Below are 18944 nucleotides of genomic sequence, written 5' to 3'. Positions count from 1 at the left end.
TTCATTATAGGAAGAAGGGTTTTAGCCATGCATACCTCAGTTGAGCTCCCCTACACTCTAAAATATTTCGGGAATCTTAGCAACACCAATCTATTGTAGAAATATAATAAATTGAACTGAAATCAGGAAAATGATCATGGTTCTAGCTCATGGGAGCATTTTATCAACCTCCAAGTGTGCATTAAGGTTTTAAGGCCCATTTTTATGAAAGATTTCACCATTCCACACCCCATTCTTTACTATCTTTAGCTCACAACCTTCCCACATACTTTAAGAATACATGCATGCAAGATATCCACCCCCACACTCAATAATTGCCTTCCTAGTTATCCCCTTTTTACTGAATTTTTGAAATTAACAACTAGGGTATAGATTCTTACCTTTAGGGTGAAGACCTAGTGTGCTTTTCTTGATAATCTTCAAATTTTTAAGCAAGGATTGAGGAGTGATTTTATGAAAATCACTTTCTCACTCTAGGAACTTTTTCCCTCACTCTAAAAATATCACGAATAAGCTAAAAATGGCGTATGATATGTGTTTTTAACTGAATAGGGTCGGGTTTAAAAATTAAAAAATAGGAGCCCTGACGTAGATCTGCGGTCGCATAATGCTTCTGCGGTCATTCTGCAGTCGCATAATGCGCCAAAAACTACCATATGAGAAATCTTGAGGTTGGATATGCGATCGGAGTGCGGCCTGCAAAATGGTTCTGCGGTCGCTTGGTGGACCGCAAAAATGAAATAAAAAACGGCCAAGAAGACTGCCTCACTCTGCAGCCATTCTGCGGCCCGCAAAGTGATTCTCGGCCACATAATGGGCCGCAGAAATGCACACTTCTACAAAATATTTTTCTTTAACTCTTTAGCGTACTATTCAACCCAAAAACCTATCTCGGCACCACGAAATTCCAAGTTTTTAGGTAAGATTTTACGGGGCTTTATATCCTAATCACGCCTTCAAGGGAGACCCTGAGGCAGGCCATAAGAGCTGTTATGTTAACTAACAGTGAAGCTAAGTATGAGACTTTGGTTGCAGGACTCGAATTGGCCTGGGGACTTGGCTCCAAGGTCATAGAAATCAAATATGATTCCCAACTGGTAGTAAACCAAGCGTATAGGATTTTCGACACGAAGGAGGAACACAGGCAACAGTATGTGATTAAAGTTCAAACCTTGCTTGCACGATTCAAGGAGTAGTCGATCGCACATATCCCGAGAGAAGAGAACGTAGAAGCAGATGCATTGGCCAATTTGGGGTTGTCCACATATATCAAAAGATCTGACTCCAGTGCTGTCGTTAAACTTATGCATTCGGTACTGGATGTGGACGACCATTGTGAAGTAAATACAACAAACCTAGTCTGGGACTGGAGGAATGAGTTCATCGATTATATACGACAAGGCAAGTTGCCCGAAGACCTGAAGGTGTCCCGGGCACTACGCACCAAAGTGGCTCGCTACAACCTCTTGGTGGACAATTATATAGGAGATCATTCCAAGGACCGTATTCCCGATGTTTAAGAGCCTCGGAGACGGACTATGTAATGAGAGAGGTCCATGAAGGAATTTGCGGGAACTGTGAATACCTAATTTTTGCTCGCTTCTAATTCTCCTACAAATACTAATATTTGGATGATTTGTAGTTATTTGTGCATTTTATTTTCCTTCCTTTATTAAAAATACCAAAAATATTTTTTTACCTTTTATTTGTATATTTTAGTTTGCATCTTTAAATTATATATACCAAAAAGATTTTTCTTTCTACTTGTATATTTTCTTTAGGACTAAATAAGATAGTTGGGGGGGGGGGGTTAAGGGACAGGGCTGGTATATTTTAATTGAAATTGAGCCAAAATTGGCCCAAAATTAGAAGCCCAAAGAGCCCAGATCTGGTCCAAATAGGGCTGCCAGTAGATCATGAAACGACGTAGTTTCATGCCTAAACTATGTCGTTTTGATAAGTAAATCTAAGATCTAATCTCATCCGTCCAATTTCCTTGATCCAATGGCCCTTATCTATCTCCCACCCAGGTATTTAAACCCATAATTCCCCAAAATTTGGCCCCATTTCCCCTTAATCCCCTCTTCTTCCTCTCTCTTCTCACCCTCTCTCACTCTCTGACCTAAGCCCCTCGCTCCGCCCGCTGCCGCCGCCGGAATTCGCCATCGGTGGCGGAGCACCTCCAAACACCCCCAAATCATCACCATACACTCCCCTCAACCTACTCTTTCCAAATCTCCTACCCAAATCCCTCAAAACCCACTCAAATTCCACGAGTTTTAGATCTACGAAACCCCACAACCCATTTTTTTTTAAATCGTGAAGATTGAGCCATCTCCTCTACCTAATACCCATATGTATGGATAGAGCTCGGTGTGGGCTACCAACGGACTTGTCCTCGACCCGAAATTCTGGTGACTAGATTCCGGCGGGTTGCCAACAACCACCAAAAATGGCGAATCTCTTTGTTTTTGTCTATATTCGGACCTAGAGCGAGATTTTATTGTTGATTACATTGAAATTGAACTCCGGTTCACCAGAGTTTAAATGTTTCAGTGTTTATCAACAATAAGAGCTTGCTCGGGATTGAACACTTCTGGAACTGCCACTGTCCCGCCATTGCCCGAGTGCTCGAGTTTGGTAAAATTCCTTGTCCCTTTCTCTTTGTCTTAGATTTTCAGTTTTTCTTATTTGATTTGATAGTTTTGTTTAGGTTTAAGTTCTAATAATGATCGATCGACTACTTCGTATAATATTGTTTTGGTTTTTTCGCTTAATTATAATCGCCCAAGTTAGACTAGTAGTGGTAGTTAAAAGTTTAGCTTCGATTATTTGATTTTTGCATCTTACTAGTTTGAAGCAGTAGTTCAATTTCTCAAAGAATATTTGTTTTGTTTCTTGTTTGTCGTTTCAGTAGCTCGACATGTAGTTTAACTTTGTGATTAGCTGAGTAATTGCTCTTTCTAATAATCTAGAACAATCATTTAGTTAGTATCGTTGAGTTGTTTTGATTTCGTTCAGTCGTTAAGCTTAAATCGCCTATTGGATTGCAGTTTCGAGTTTGTCTTTCCTACGTTGTCATGTTTTAGTTTGAGTTAGTAGTTTATGTGTTCAAAGATCTGGTATTAGTCCTAATTAACTAGATTGAGATCGAAGTAGTTGTTTAGTATAGGTAATTATATGGTTCAGTCTTGTTTAATTCCTACTAGTTGACTCTTAACTAATCTTATTCGAATTACTAACTATTTGAACTAGATTGAATCTGCTTTCTCTTTGTGGACTAGTTAGTTTTGAATTTGGTTTGAGAAATTAAGAGAAAACGGAAAGAAACGAGAATACTTAAGTGTAGGGTTCTTTGTTTGGTTGCTTTTACTGTTGCGGATTGTTTTGGAGTACAATACTCCAAAATTCTATCCACAATTGGTAAGAGAAACTGTCCATTAACCAAAATTCTGGTTTTGGACAGATTTTTGGTAAAAAATTCATCATTTTGGATAGATTTTTGGCAAAATAAAATCTGTCCCAAGATTCCACCTCCTCTCATATAAAGGTGAGGTATTTACACATCTTCTAGAGATCTTTTGACTCTAAAAAATACACACACTTTGTTAACATCTTTGAAGTTGCTTGAACACACTTGAAAAAGACATCTTTTAAACACTAAAAAGACGCAACTTTGAGAGTAAAAATAGGATCTAAACACTTAGTGGTAAGCTGAAAGTGGTGAGCTTTTGTGAGTTAATTCTCTATGATAAAAACCTTTCAAAAGCATAAGAGTGTTGAAGTTGATTGCTGGGATCCTTTTTCTTTTAAAGTTACTAAGTTTAAGGGTCTTTTCTAGGCTGTTTTTCGGGTTAAAAATTGTTGATTTGCTGTTGGTTGTTGCTGCTTTTGGCTGTCATTTGTGCTGGAATTTCACTTCATTCTGCTGTATTTTAGTATTTTCTACATTTCAGGTAATTCTTCATCCTTTGTAATGCAGATTTGTAATAGCAATCAGTGATGGTTTGAGCACGTTTATATTATTTAAGCATCTTTAAAGGAGTTTGCCAAAAGTTCTACTTTTGAATCCAGCTTGGGGATCATAGTGCTAAATCCATGACTTTGCTGCTTTGTTTTTTCTCTGTAGTATTTTTTTCCCTTCTTTTAAATAGTATTTTTTCAATATAATCTTGGCAATATTTTAGAAAAGGAAATAGTATGTTAAATATTTAATGAAGACTTTGGAGTGGACAGAAGCTATGGAGTTTGTGGAAAAGAGTCTTGTTTGGCTTAAGATCTCTGCCATTTTGCTTGCTGGAAGTTGGAATTAATATCATCAAAGAATCACATAATGATCTAGTTTTATTATTCCCCTAAAGTAGCAATGTTATTTTCGGCTTTAGTTGATTTCTCGTTACCCAATTGTTCGTTCTAGATTTTATATTTCTTTTACTAGTCCCCTTTAGTACTACTTTAGTTAGTGAAAGCTGAAATTTTTCTTTCTTCCAAGTCACATGGAAATAGTGTGGGCTGTTTGTACAGTTGTTAAGCTATTAGCTCATATCAGCTAATGAGTTACATTTATGTTTAACTAGAATTGGTCCCAACAGCTTACTTCATAATAAGTTGATCATTCTTTTTATCAAGAAGTTAGCCCATTTCTTTAAAATAGATAGAGCTGATCCAATATTAAATTGTCATGTTCTCCCACAATAATTAATCCAAAAATCAGATTTTTTGAACTAATTTAATAGTTTAGATACTCTTAAATAATTTGAGCGCTAAGTATATTGGCAAGAACATATGCACATAATTTATTTATTTATTTTTTGTTTTGTTCATACTAATTTCATTCTTTTAATTAATAATAATGATAATAAGAATAAAGTTATAAGTTCCAATATCAATAATATTCATATGTTGTCCTACAACCATTAACCTATAAAGAGACATTTTCTTTTCATAATAAAGATGAACAATTATTTTTCCATAATCTAACCCCTATAGTAATTCATCTTAACTAAGGTAAATAATTTCGTCTTAACCGATGCCGGGAAGACTCGCTTCGGAATAAAGACATAAATAAAATGTCAAGGTCGTGAGGACGTCTTGTTCTAATTCTTTCTAATAAAATAATAGTTTGTTATTTAATTAACTTCGAGTAGACTCCAACTTTGGGTATGACGCACGAACTAAGGTTGGGGATACTCGTCGTGGTTAGTGTAAGCTAGGGTCGGGGATACTCGTCCTAGTTTGAGATTAATAAAGTCATCAACAATAAAAGTGGAGATAGGCAAACATTAAAATCAAATAAAGCACGGTTTATTTAAAATTAAAGCTAGATGTAGTCAATAAAGTGACCGTGCTAGAACCATAGGACTCGGGGAATGCCTTACACCTTCTCCCCGGTCAATAGAATTCGTTATCCGGACTTTATTTTCGCAGACCAATAATAAATGAGTCAAGCCTTTCTTTGACTAGGGATTCAAATAAAAGGTGACTTGGAACACCAAAAATCAATTCCAAGTGGCGACTCTGAATAACAAAAATAATCCCTATTTCAAAATTGTTACTTTAATTGGAAAAACTCTTTAACCCACATTCCATAACACACATATTCTTTGCGGGGGTAGAAAAGGGGTATGACAACTCTGGCGACTCCGCTGGGGACTAATAAGAATTCGAGCTTGTATATGTTGACTTTTTATTTGTCTTTATTAATTTTGTAAATATTGTGATCTATTTGGGCCTAATGTGCTACTTGCCTGCTCTTTACCGCTTTGATATTGTTGAACTGTGTTATAAATTGTCTTCTTGCGCACCCCCTCTAAGTCTTTTGAATACAACCTCGGGAATCACAGATACGCGCCCTATTATTTTTTGAGATAAAGTCGGTAGGCCTGGGCTCTCGGTGAAGGATTATTAGTCACCCATATTTAAGAACGGGGAGGGTCCAGTAGTTAAGTCGGAGAAGTATTGCTCCCGGTACGCTACCCCTTCCCAACTCGAGTTGTCCGCTTATTTTATGGCTAGTCTAAATACACCTCATCCCCTAGGATTTTTTTTTTAAAAAAAATAGAAGAACAAGCCACATGTCTGGTTATCCCTAGTAGGATCGTTTTGTTGCATCATGTGCATCTGACTTAGCGAAGCTCGGCACAGGGGTCGGGTCCGTATAAGACAGGTATCCTTTTTGAGACCATCATGTTCACTTATGTGCTACTCGTTGTATCATTTGGAAGGCTTGCTTGCATTTGTTGACCAACTTTAGGAAATTAGTTGAGCAAAATAAATAAAAAATTATTCCCCTAGTTTTGTACAGATAATTTGATTTTACTAAATAAAAAAATAAAATAAACATGGTCTAGTCTTGATTCGAACTACGCAGGTCCGATTTTCACAATTCCAGGGGTACGTAGGCAACCTTCATCGGGTTCGGCCCCCATTTTTGTCAAGAGTTTTCGAAATCGGTGTGTCTATAATATTTTTCAATTTTATTTTAATTTTTAAAAAAATAATAATAATAAAATATTTTTGCTGCTTTTGTTTTCTTCATTGTTTTTGTCTTTGCGTCCAATTATGTTTTTTACAACCTCAAAACCTTCTTCAGAACCGCCGAATGGCTGTTTTCATAAATTTAGCTAATATTTTATTTATTTTCCCCAATGTTGAACCATTTTTGCCGAAATAGCCTTAAAACCTTTCTCGGAAGCGCCGAAGGGCTATTTCCGTACAAAATGATTACTTTGCTCCTTCTTGACATCTTTTACCATTTCGTCTTTATTTTTATCCGTTTTTGCCGGGACAACCTCTCAACCTCCTTCGGAAGTGTCGAAGGGCTATTTTTGTAAAAATAGTCATTTTGTTTTTGTCATGCTGTCCTTTGTTATCAGCCATTAGTCAAACTTATAGTTTTTTTTTGAAATGGGTGTTTTTGTAAAAAAATAAGCTTTATTTATGTTGATACCCAATTTTTTTCTGTATATTTTAATATGCAAAATACTTTCAAAATAGCATATGTACGCATATATAAGTATTTCCAAACGTTTTATTATTTTTCCTTAATTTTTAAATCAATTTATTACCCTATTTTATCAAGAAAAACCCAATAATTATCCTCGAAATTATTATTTTTGGTGATTCATTTATTGGATTCTCATATTTATACTAAAATATAGCTAACATATGTTTTGCATATTTTTACAAATTTATTTAGTATTTTAAAAACTAAATTACATATAATTACAATATTGGCCTCTTTTAAAATTTAATTGTAATTATATTTATAAAATTAACTTCAGTATTTTTTATTTGATAATTATATTTTTTTTATCATTTAGTTCTTTTAATTTATTTCCAGAAACTATTTTACTATTTTTTATAAAATAAATAAGGGAAAAATGGTTATTTAAATGTTAGCCCATTTGAATTTCAATTTTAGCCAGATCTGAACATCTAATTAGACCCAACCTGAGGCCCAATTACCCTGACCCAAGTCCTAATCTACCCGATCCACGACCCTTTTAAATAACCCGCCCGGATCCCCTTTTAATCCCAGCCGTTGATCACTTAGATCAACAGCTCACATTAAACCTTTCCTTTTTAATTCCCAACTACCCCTAACCCTAATCACTTTCCACCTACAACCGCCTTTGAATTCCCCCTTCTCTCCCAATTCTCTCTCAAACTCCCTCTTAAACCCTAGCCGCCACCTTCAACCACCACCCTAAAACCGCCTGAATCAATGGCTTCCAAAGCCATTAAAGGCTAGTATCTACCTCTTATGACTTCTACCTGCCTGATTATCATGTTTTCAAGGCCAAATCTTAAGAGGTTTTGCTCCAGACCTGGGTTAACTTCAGTTCTATGGCTGTCTCCGACCTTGCTCCGGCCAGCCATGGCTATTCAAGCCTGATCTTGATTTCTCCTGCTTAGATCAATGACTTTCCATGCCTTTCTCACCTTCTGGGTTCTTCTGGAACCCTAACCTTCGAGGTTTCTTCCGATTCGTTTAGATCCGTTGTAGATCTGTATTTTTTTTCTAAGCTTTTAAACATTTTCTCAAAGTTTCTTTCAAAACTCTGCTTTCGAAACCTCTTTACCTTTTCCGATTTAGGGTTTTTGTTAAATTATTTCGAAGTTTTTCTGATTTTTAACATGTTCTACTGTGTTCTTTATGTTGTTCTTCTACTAGAGTTTGCATGTTAAAAGTCTTAGTTCCTTTTGAGGTTTATGAATATATTTTCATGTTAATATTTGTTCGATTGCTTGTTTTTCATCTCTATGACTCGATTGATGGTAAAAACCCTAAAATTTTGGGTTCATTCGAGTCCGGAGACTATTTGCTATGTGATTTGCTGGTTCCTCATCTCTGAACTTGTTTGGTTTCAAAACCCTATTTTTTTGGACCTATTCGAGTTTCTGAAGTTGTTTCATCTATTGCTCGACTGAGTTTCGAAATCTTTGTTTCAACTTCTGTTACTTTATGTGATCATTGGAACTGGACTACAGTTTTTAGAAAGGCTCTCTACTTGACCTTTTGCATGCTTCTGATACTCTCCCCTTTCTCTATTACTAATGTTGGTGAAATTGACCTATGTGACTGTCATGTGATTATTCCCTTTGTCATGAGTTTAGCCTCGCATGCCTAATGTTTATGCACTCTTTTATATGCTAAATTTCCCTCTCAAAATAACCCTTAATTGTGGGCTGATTTCAAACCTCTTTGTGTAATTCTGATTGCACTCATGTAATTGATTCTTTCCTTTTTGTATTGATTTTCCTGTTTCTTGGACCTATTTGAATACTTTCCTTTGAAATTTCGACCCCTACCTTTTCTGCTCAATTTGATTAATCCCCTTACCTTGATTACATTTGTATTGGATACTTACAGACCTTTCCTTGATTAGAATTTGATGAACCTAGCCTCTATTACCTACAGTGCACTCGAGATACTTCCTTATTGGTCATATTCAGCCCTATGCGATTTCTTTCCTTATTTAGCAATTGCATGTTATCGTTTGATTTTAACTCCTTAATTAAAGGAAGTTCTTATACTGATTGATTTTAATTGGTACACAGTTCCATAATTATTTTCTTACCTTATTTTTCTGCCTGTTTTCACACTATAAATACTTGGCTTTTCATTAACACACAGACACACAAACACACTAAGTTTTCTGAATTCACACTCATACTCAAAAAACATTCTCTCTTGTTACTAGTACTGTGGCCAGTCTTCAAAGTTTTGCTACCTGCTTTTACTGTGTTTTGCTTCTTTGAATTGGTATGTTCTGTTTAAATTTTCAGTCTCACACTAATGTGTTTACTTAATGCTTTTACCCTCTTGTCTGTTTATTGCTGGTGTTCAGTTCAGTACTTGTTTTAGCTTGCTATAATTTCCTTTCTACCTTTTCTAAATTTATTATGAATCCCAAACCCCCTACCCCAATGTGTTTGATGCTATGGTTTGCTTGAGGCATGACAGTACTGAATATTATTGTCTATGACTCAAGTTTGATCCCTGGGATCCTAACCTCTATGATTCTCTGCTGTTGTATGTTCTGGTAGGCTTGTAGGCATGCCAACATCTCCATTGTTGTGCATGCCCAAAGCTGGCCCCCCTTTGAACCTTCCCTACCCCCTAAACCCTTTTGTGTAAATTTATCAACTTGTTTGTGGCTGTTTCCCTCTCATTTATCCCCTTAGAACTCTGTTTCTGCACTTGCACTCTCTCTTAGACTTTAAGTTCTGCCCCCCCTCTTGTGAGCCTTGCTTTGGGACCCATTGATCTCCCTCTGAACGTGGACACTTGAGAACTGGCCCTTCCATACCGCACTTGTCCCTATTCTGATGATACAATTTGGGTGTGAGCACTGCCCGAAGTCCCATTGAGGCTCTTAGGGAACTCTGACACATTCAAATTGAGAAAGGCTTTGGATCAATGGTCTTTTGAGTTGGTCTATCTCATAACTCAGAGAGGAAGTCAAGAATCAGGTCTCCTATGGTTGTACTTTTAAAACTTTTTCTGATGTGATTTTGTTCATTTTGGCTTGTAATAATTTGTAATAAATACTTGGGGCTGGTTAGTGAAAAGGGTGGGTAACTATGTATGCAAAAGGGGTAGAAATTGTGCCTAAGGACTGCTATATTTCTGCATATTCAAATACATATAGAAATCATGCCTATTGGATGTTAAATTCTGCATATTCAAATACATATAGAAATCATGCCTATAGGTCTAGTCTAATTCTGCATATTCAAACTTCATATAGAAATCATGCCTATAGGGTACTTTCAACTTCTGCATATTCTAACTACATATAGATACCATGTCTATAAGGCTTTTGCATTTCAACACCACGTCTATAAGGTTTTAAAATCAGCAATGTATAGAAATCATGCTTATAGGAGTTTCTAATTGAATCTGATCCGCTTCACTCAATGTCAGATCTAAAAATCAGTAATCATCAATTGCAAAACTTGTAATCTATTCATTTAAATTCTGCCTCTCTTTTAATAATCTGAGTCCTTAACTAGTTTAACAAGTATGCATATAGGATTGCAAATAGTTCATTTTGAGTCTCACTGTCTTACCACCTTCTAAATTCAGTAGATATCATGCCTATAGGACCCCGTCTAAATACTTAGGCAAGCCTTAGGGTAATATCTATAAACTGAACCTGCTTCTATTAATCATTACAATCAGCAGGCAGGTCTGATTCGAACTTCTTATCTGATTTATGCAATAGACTAAAACTTCCTCAACAATTTCATCTCCCTCGTCTTTAATGCTTTTGAATCAGACCTAAGTAGTATGTGTAAGACATGCTAATTTATGTGTTTGTTTAAGGAGGTATAATTGAGCCTATATGCTTATGTGTTTTCCCTTTTTATATGCAATATGTGTTTTTGTATGTCGCCTTAGAATTTTTACCTTTGAAACTACAAATAAGCCTAATATCCCTACTATTAGGATTAGTAGTCCTAAGTGCCTTCGGACTGATAGGATTGGGATGGGTAATAGAACACAATAAGTAATCGAGACCATTCCGCGCTTTAAATACCTTAACGGGGTGGGAGGGTAGATATGGATATGATGACCACGTGATAATGTCATATGTAGCCACTCAATGAGGAGTGATTACCGGACATTGTGTGGGGTGATCCATATTTTTAATAAACCTAGGACCCCCCACTCTTATTTCTTTAGCATTTCAGTTCTTTTTTTTTTAAATCAGCTTTTCTATTTGTTCTTCCAAACTTTGTTTATCTTCAAACCCTTCTGTGAAACCCCCTCCTATTTGAGCCTTGTTTGTGTATATGTTAATTGTACCTCAATTCACAATAATTGTCTGATCGGGAATCACACTAGTGGATTCTGAGGGGTGCCTAACACCTTCCCCTTAGAATAATTTCAAGCCCTTACCCTATCTCTGGGTATTCAAATCAAACTCTTTTGGTGTCCTAATGCACCTTAAATCATTAGGTGGCAACTCTTCAAATGCAAACCCAGATCCCAAAAGGAACGAGTTGTCCCTCCAAATGTCATGAACCTGATTCCGCGAGGAAACAGGGGGCGCGACAGTGTGGCAACTCCACTGGGGATCTTTAGGCTTTTACCATTTCAGACTACTATTGTGCATTTATGCTTCTTTACGCACAACTATTTGTTTATTTCTTTTAAGCATTCAATTTCCTCTTCGATTACAAAACTGACTTGTCTTTTTGTTTCTTTCCTTTACTGCTTTCCTTCATTACTGCTTTAAATTATGAAATTATTATATTTACTGCTTTCTTAAATGTGCAAATACGTGATTACATGGCCTTTAATTGTTGCATATTCATGCTTAACATCATATTCCACTCGTGCCAAACAAATACCATAGCAACGCTTATAATGAGTGGTTGCGCTCTTCCGATATTATCATCCCTAAATGTGGAAAAAGCATATTTGCGGTAAAACCAGTCATTCAACGGTGTAGTCGACGGTTCCGTGCCTTTCCCCCTTGAGTTGTTCGCTCAAGGGTACCAGTCTAAAAACCCATAGAAACCTTACTCTATTTAAACTGTGCATGCATCATGGTCAAACCTAACCGAGTTAATTATGTTGTCCGCATAATGACTCTTTAAGATAGCCTTGTCCAAAGTCCACTGGGTTTCCCCAAAACCCAAATGGACACTACCACGTTCTGTGCATTAATTTGGAGAACTAAATGCTTCATGCTAATTGTTGATGTTAAATAGTCGTGTCCGGTAGGAGTATGGTCTTAACCCTTTTGTTTTGTAGAAAATGAAGAACGAGTTCCCTAGTTTCGGAATGGTTAGCATGACCCCACTCTTGCTAGACTGGTGGAGAAGTCTTCCATCAGATGACCAAATCAATAAGTGGAAAGAGAGGGCCACCAGAGCTAGCAAAAAGTTGGAATATTTGGAATACAGTCTGCTGGAATTAGAAGGAAAAGTGAGAAAGAGAGTCACTGACTGCCAGAACGCTGAGGGAAACGAAGGAGAACACCCGGCCAAGGCATTTTTACTGGTGAACCTACGCGAACTGGAGGATATGATCAATGAGAGCATTCAACCTGAGGAAGGTCCTTCTAGGACCAAATAGATAGGAGTTTATCTTTTCACTTTATGAATGTAAAAGGCCAATGGCCATTAGTGATTTTCATTTCCTGTTATTTAGTGTCGATTTGGGATTCGTCTACTTTTTATCAATAAAATGAGGCATTTAGCATTTTAAGTTCTCCAAATCAATTTGTCGCTAGGCCTACCTCGGGCACAAAGAGGTCCCCAAATTAGGACACGATTTACATTCTTGCACTATGTGTTTAAATATCGCAACATTTTCTTATAATCCTCACTAACTTGTTACCTTTTTGTTTTTACTTTTGTTTTATTATTCCCCTCCGCAAAGGTTAGTTCGTGCACTCTGGCAACATCATCTTATTCCACGAGATCTAGGGGCCCTCCACCCACTTCTCCTCTTAGTCCTGTCAAAAACAAGAACAAAGGGAAGATGGAAGATTCGAACAATGCCAGAAAAGAGAACTCAACAGAACGGGTAGAGGTCACTCATAGTCATGGTCCTCAGGTTTCCAAAGAAAATGCATCCCAACTCGAACAAAAACTGCTAAAACTTCAAGAGGAACTTGATCAGGTTCAGAATCTGGCAAATCTGTCATTTTCTCTCACCACTCCAGATGTCAATTTCCCTAATGATCAGAACCCCACACTTCCACAAAATATACCGAAGACACAGAACCATCACGCTCCTCACCACCACTGCAACACCTGCCATACTTCCAAGAATACCCTACTGTTCATCCCGGAACCCTAAAAATCCACAAATGACCACTTCCACACCTATTATAACACTCCCATCTATGTGGAAACCATGCCACACTCCACCCAACCTATCCCAAGCACACCTGAGTCTGATGATAAAGACTCGCTCATCAGGAACCTGGCTGAGGAACTTAAGAAATTGACTAGCCAGATTCAAGGCGTTGAAGGAAGCAAGAGAATTGAGGAGTTGAACTATGAGGATCTTTGCATATAGCTCGATGTCGAACTACCCGAGGGGTACAAACCTTCTATGTTCGAGATGTTTGATAGTACAAGGGATCCAAGAGTACATTTGAGAACATACTGTGACAAGCTGGTTGGATTAGGGAAAAACGAGAGAGTCCGCATGAAGCTTTTCATGGTGAGTCTGAAAGGAGATGCTTTATTTTGGTACATTAGTCAAGATCCAAAGAAGTGGTCAAACTGGGTAGGTATGGCGTCCGACTTTATGGATAGGTTCAGGTTCAATACGGAGAATGCGCCGGATGTATTCTACATCCAGAATCTAAAGAAGAAACCTACATAAATGTTTCACGAGTATTCTACTCGTTGGAGGTACGAAGCTGCTAAAGTGAGACATGCCTTAGAAGAGGAACAAATGAACAAATTCTTTGTTCGGGCTCAGGACCCGCAGTATTATGAAAGGCTGATGATGATTAAGAGCCACAATTTTTCCGACATCATCAAGCTGGGTGAAAGGATTGAAGAAGGCATAAAAAGTGGTATGGTTACGAACCTTGAGGCTTTGCAAGCTACAAATAAGGCCTTACAGTCCGGTGGTGTGTTCAAGAAAAGGGACGTAGGCAGCCCTATGGGTTCGGTCACAATTCAGTATAATTTTTATTTCCCCCGCAATTGGAAACTGGGGCAGAATTTTGAGGAGGACCCTCAAAATTCTGAACTTGATTTCAGCCAATCACCGTAAGCAGCAGTTAGAAACATCAACCCATTAAGCTGGGGCAGAATTTTGAGGAGGACCCTCAAAATTCTGTAGCAAGAGAGGTTGCAATGTCTTGAACCACATCGCAGTCGTCAGTTCATCTAAAAACTATTTTAATTATGTACTTGTGTCATGTTTTTACTAAGCCATGCATGTTTATTGACGAAAACTGTTTGTTTAGCAACGCTACCCCAATAATATATACAGTATCAACAGATCAAAGCTGAGCAAGTCAAGTAGAGCCAGCAGGAATACGAACTAACCTTTCCCCTTTTGCAAAATTCACGATTTTTCTTTGGATGCGGGCACTTGGATTACGAAAACATTAGACATGCTATACACTCACGAGAAAAACACTGTTCAGGAATACAATTCTCAGAACTATTGCACTTACCAACATTTTCTATCTACGCACGCTGGCGATGTTCCGTGTGGCACAATGTCCCCAGCAGTCACAATATCGCAATCTGTTATCAGCTAAGAAAACTCTATTACCATTTGCCATTTTATTTCTTGCATAAGGCTACCATTCTGCCTTCTGAGACTAAATGTTGTCTCCATCTACATTTTCTGCATTGCATAAGGATACCATTCTACCTTCCGAAACTAAACATTGTCTCCATCTGCATTTTCTGCATTGCATAAGGTTACCATTCTGCCTTCCGAGACTAAGCTCTGTCTCCATCTGCATTTCTGCATTGCATAAGGCTACCATTTTGCCTTCCGAGGTTAAGCTCTACCTCCATCTGCACTCTTGCATTGCATAAGGCTACCATTCTACCTTTCGAGACTAAGCTCTGTCTCCATCTGAATTCTTGCATTGCATAACGCTACCATTCTGCCTTACGAGACTAAGCTCTGTCTCCATCTGCATTTCTGCATTGCATAAGGCTACCATTCTACCTTCCAAGACTAAGCTCTATATCCATTTGCATTCTTGCATTGCATAAGGCTACCATTTTGCCTTCCGAGGTTAAGCGCTACCTTCATCTGCATTCTTGCATTGCATAAAGCTATCATTCTGCCTTCTGAGGTTAAGCTCTACCTCCATTTGCATTCTTGCATTGCATAAGGCTACCATTCTGCCTTCCGAGGTTAAGCTCTACCTCCATACCACATTTGATGGCTGAAAGACCGCCACTACATTTGTATGGTTGAACAATCGCCGCCTTATTTATATTTGCATGGCTGAAAGATCGCCACCTCTACATTTGCATGGCTGAAAGATCGTCGCCTTATCTACATTGCATGGCTGAAAGACCACCGCCTTATTTACATTTGCATGGATAAAAGATCGCCTTCTTACTTACATTTGCATGGCTGAAAGATCACCACCTTTATATTTGCATGGTTGAAAGATCGCCACCTCTACATTTGCATGGCTGAAAGATCGTCGCCTTACTTACATATGCATGGCTAAAAGATTGTCACCTTTACATTCGCATGGCTGAAAGATCGCCACCTCTACATTTGTATGGCTGAAAGATCGCCGCCTTATTTACATTTGCATGGCTGAAAGATCGCCACCTCTACATTTGCATGGCTGAAAGATCGCCGCCTTATCTATATTTGCATGGTTGAAAGATTGCCGCCTTATTTACATTTGCATGGCTGAAAAATCGCCGCCTTATATACACTTGCATGGCTGAAAGATTGCCGACTAATGCATTTCATGGGCTGAAAGATAGCCACCTAATGCATCTCATGGGCTGAAAGATCGCCAAATTGTCCAAAGGCATCATTGTTCGGAGGCACCATTTTCATAGCCCGAGAACACCATGAGGACCCCTTTTAATCTTTTGCATATCATTATTCAAAGGCATCGTGGTTCGGAGGCATCATTCCCATAGCCAGAGAGCATCATTTCATGGTTTGCGAATCCTTTATTATACGCTTCATGGCCTAGGACATCATGGTCTAAGGATGTCATCCTAACCATCCGAAGACAAACATTCATGGTCCAATGGGAATTTGCATCATGTTTAAATTTACGCACAATATACACTTATGTTACTTACTTGCGGGCGAACCGGCGAGCAACGGACATCTCGGCAGGAGCAATCCCGCTCCATTTCCCGCAACCCCATCAGATTTCAACCATTCACTCCGTCCTAAATACTACATCCGTGCTTGAAAGTCTCCATCGGCATACTCCGCTGACGGATTCTGAACTACATATGGCCTGATTCCTGTAAGACCAGGGATATGTAGGCAGCTCGAAGCCAGAGCACGGCCTAAGCCTCCTCGAAACATTTTGTTCGATCAAAATTGGCCATCATATGTTTACCCGACAACTCTTTCATCCTTCCCGGGTAAAGAGGGGCAACTGTTGATACCCAATTTTTTTCTGTATATTTTAATATGCAAAATACTTTTAAAATAGCATATGTATGCATATATAAGTATTTCCAAACGTTTTATTATTTTTCCTTAATTTTTAAAGATTTTTAAATCAATTTATTGCCCTATTTTATCAAGAAAAACCTAATAATTATCTCTGAAATTATTATTTTTGGTGATTAATTTATTGGATTCTCATATTTATACTAAAATATAGCTAATATAATTTTTGCATATTTTTACAAATTTATTTAGTATTTTAAAAACTAAATTGCATATAATTGCAATATTGGCCTCTTTTAAGATTTAATTATAATTATATTTATAAAATTGACCCCAGTATTTTTCGTTTGATAATTATGTATTTTTAATAATTTTAGTACTTTTAATTTATTTCCAGAAACTATTTTATTATTTTTTATAAAATAAATAAGGGAAAAATGGCTATTTAAATGTTAGCCCATTTGCATTTCAATTTTAGCTAGATCTGAACCTCTAATTAGACCCGACCTAAGGCCCAATTACCCTAACCCAAGTACTAATATACCCGGCCCATGACCCTTTTAAATAAACCGCTCGGTTCCCTTTTTAATCCCAGCCGTTGATCACTTAGATCAACGGCTCACATTAAACCTTTCCTTTTTTAATTCCCAACTGCCCCTAACCCTAATCACTTTCCATCTGCAGCCGCCTTTGAATTCCCCCTTCTTTCCCAATTCTCTCTCAAACTCCCTCTCAAACCCTAGCCGCCACCTTCAACCACCACCCTAAAATCGCCTAAATCAATGGCTTCCAAAGCCATTAAAGGCCTGTATCTACCTCCTATGACTTCTACCTGCCTGATGATCATGTTTTCAAGGCCGGACCTTGAAGAAGTTTTGGTCCAGACCTGGGTTGACTTCAGTTCTATGATTGTCGCCGACCTTGCTCCAGCCAGCCATGGCTATTCAAGCCTGATCTTGACTTCTCCTGCTTATATCAATGACTTTCCAAGCCTTTCTCACCATCTGGGTTCTTCTGGAATCCTAACCTTCGAGGTTTCTTCCGATTCTTTTAGATCCGTTGTAGATCTGTGTTTACTCTAAGCTTTTAAACATTTTCTCAAAGTTTCTTTCAAAACTCTGCTTTCGAAACCTCTTTACCTTTTCCGATTTAGGGTTTTTGTTAAATTATTTCGAAGCTTTTCTGATTTTTAACATGTTCTACGGTGTTCTTTATGTTGTTCTTCTACTGGAGTGTGCATGTTAAAAGTATTAGTTCCTTTTGAGGTTTTTGAATATATTTTCGTGTTAGTATTTGTTCGATTGCTTGTTTTTCATCTCTATGACTCGATTGATGGTAAAAACCCTAAAACTTTGGGTTTATTCGAGTCTGGAGACTATTTTCTATGTGATTTGCTGGTTTCTCATCTCTGAACTTGTTTGGTTTCAAAACCCTATTTTTTTGGTCCTATTCGAGTTTCTGAAGTTGTTTCATCTATTGCTCAACTGAGTTTCGAAATCTTTGTTTCAACTTCTGTTGCTTTATGTGATCATTGGAACTGGACTACAGTTTTCAGAAAGGCTCTCTACTTGACCTTTTGCATGCTTCTGATACTCTCCCCTTTCTCTATTACTAATGTTGGTGAAATTGACCTATGTGACTGTCATGTGATTATTCCCTTTGTCATGAGTTCAGCCTCGCATGCCTAATGTTTATGCACTCTTTTATATGTTAAATTTTCCTCTCAAAATAACCCTCGATTGTGGACTGATTTCAAACCTCTTTGTGTAATTCTGATTGCACTCATGTAATTGATTCTTTCCTTTTTGTATTGATTTCCCTGTCTCTTGGATCTATTTGAATACTTTCCTTTGAAATTTTGACCCCTACCTTTTTTGCTCAATTTGATTAATCCCCTTACCTTGATTACATTTGTATTGGATTCTTACAGACCTTTCCTTGATTAGAATCTAATGAACCTAGCCTCTATTACCTACTGTGTACTCGAGATACTTCCTTATTGGTCATATTCAGCTATATGTGATTTCTTTCCTTATTTAGCAATTGCATGTTATCATTTGATTTTAACTCCTTAATTAAAGGAAGTTCTTATACTGATTGATTTTAATTGGTACACAGTTCCAAAATTATTTTCTTGCCTTATTTTTTGCCAGTTTTCACACTATAAATACATGGCTTTTCATTAACACACAGACACACAAACACACTAAGTTTCATGATCTCACACTCACACTGAAAAAGCATTCTCTCTTGTTACTAGTATTGTGGCCAGTCTTCAAAGTTCTGCTACCTGCTTTTACTGTATTTTGCTTCTTTGAACTGGTATGTT

At 37.6% G+C, this 18944-nt stretch overlaps 1 long non-coding RNA gene across 1 annotated transcript; it reads left to right on the top strand.

Moving 5' to 3' along the window:
• The first annotated feature begins 2067 nt into the window (after positions 1–2067).
• LOC104223006 (uncharacterized) lies at positions 2068–4579 on the top strand. Its single transcript, XR_710031.2, has 2 exons — positions 2068–2640; positions 3983–4579. It is a non-coding gene; the product is annotated as an uncharacterized lncRNA (long non-coding RNA).
• Positions 4580–18944: the final 14365 nt, after the last annotated feature.

This window comes from Nicotiana sylvestris, chromosome 2, assembly GCF_000393655.2.
Source record: "Nicotiana sylvestris chromosome 2, ASM39365v2, whole genome shotgun sequence".
Classification (NCBI taxonomy): Eukaryota; Viridiplantae; Streptophyta; class Magnoliopsida; order Solanales; family Solanaceae; genus Nicotiana; species Nicotiana sylvestris.
The sequence above is the reverse complement of the archived record's forward strand: the minus strand, read 5'-3'. Positions and strand labels throughout refer to the sequence as shown.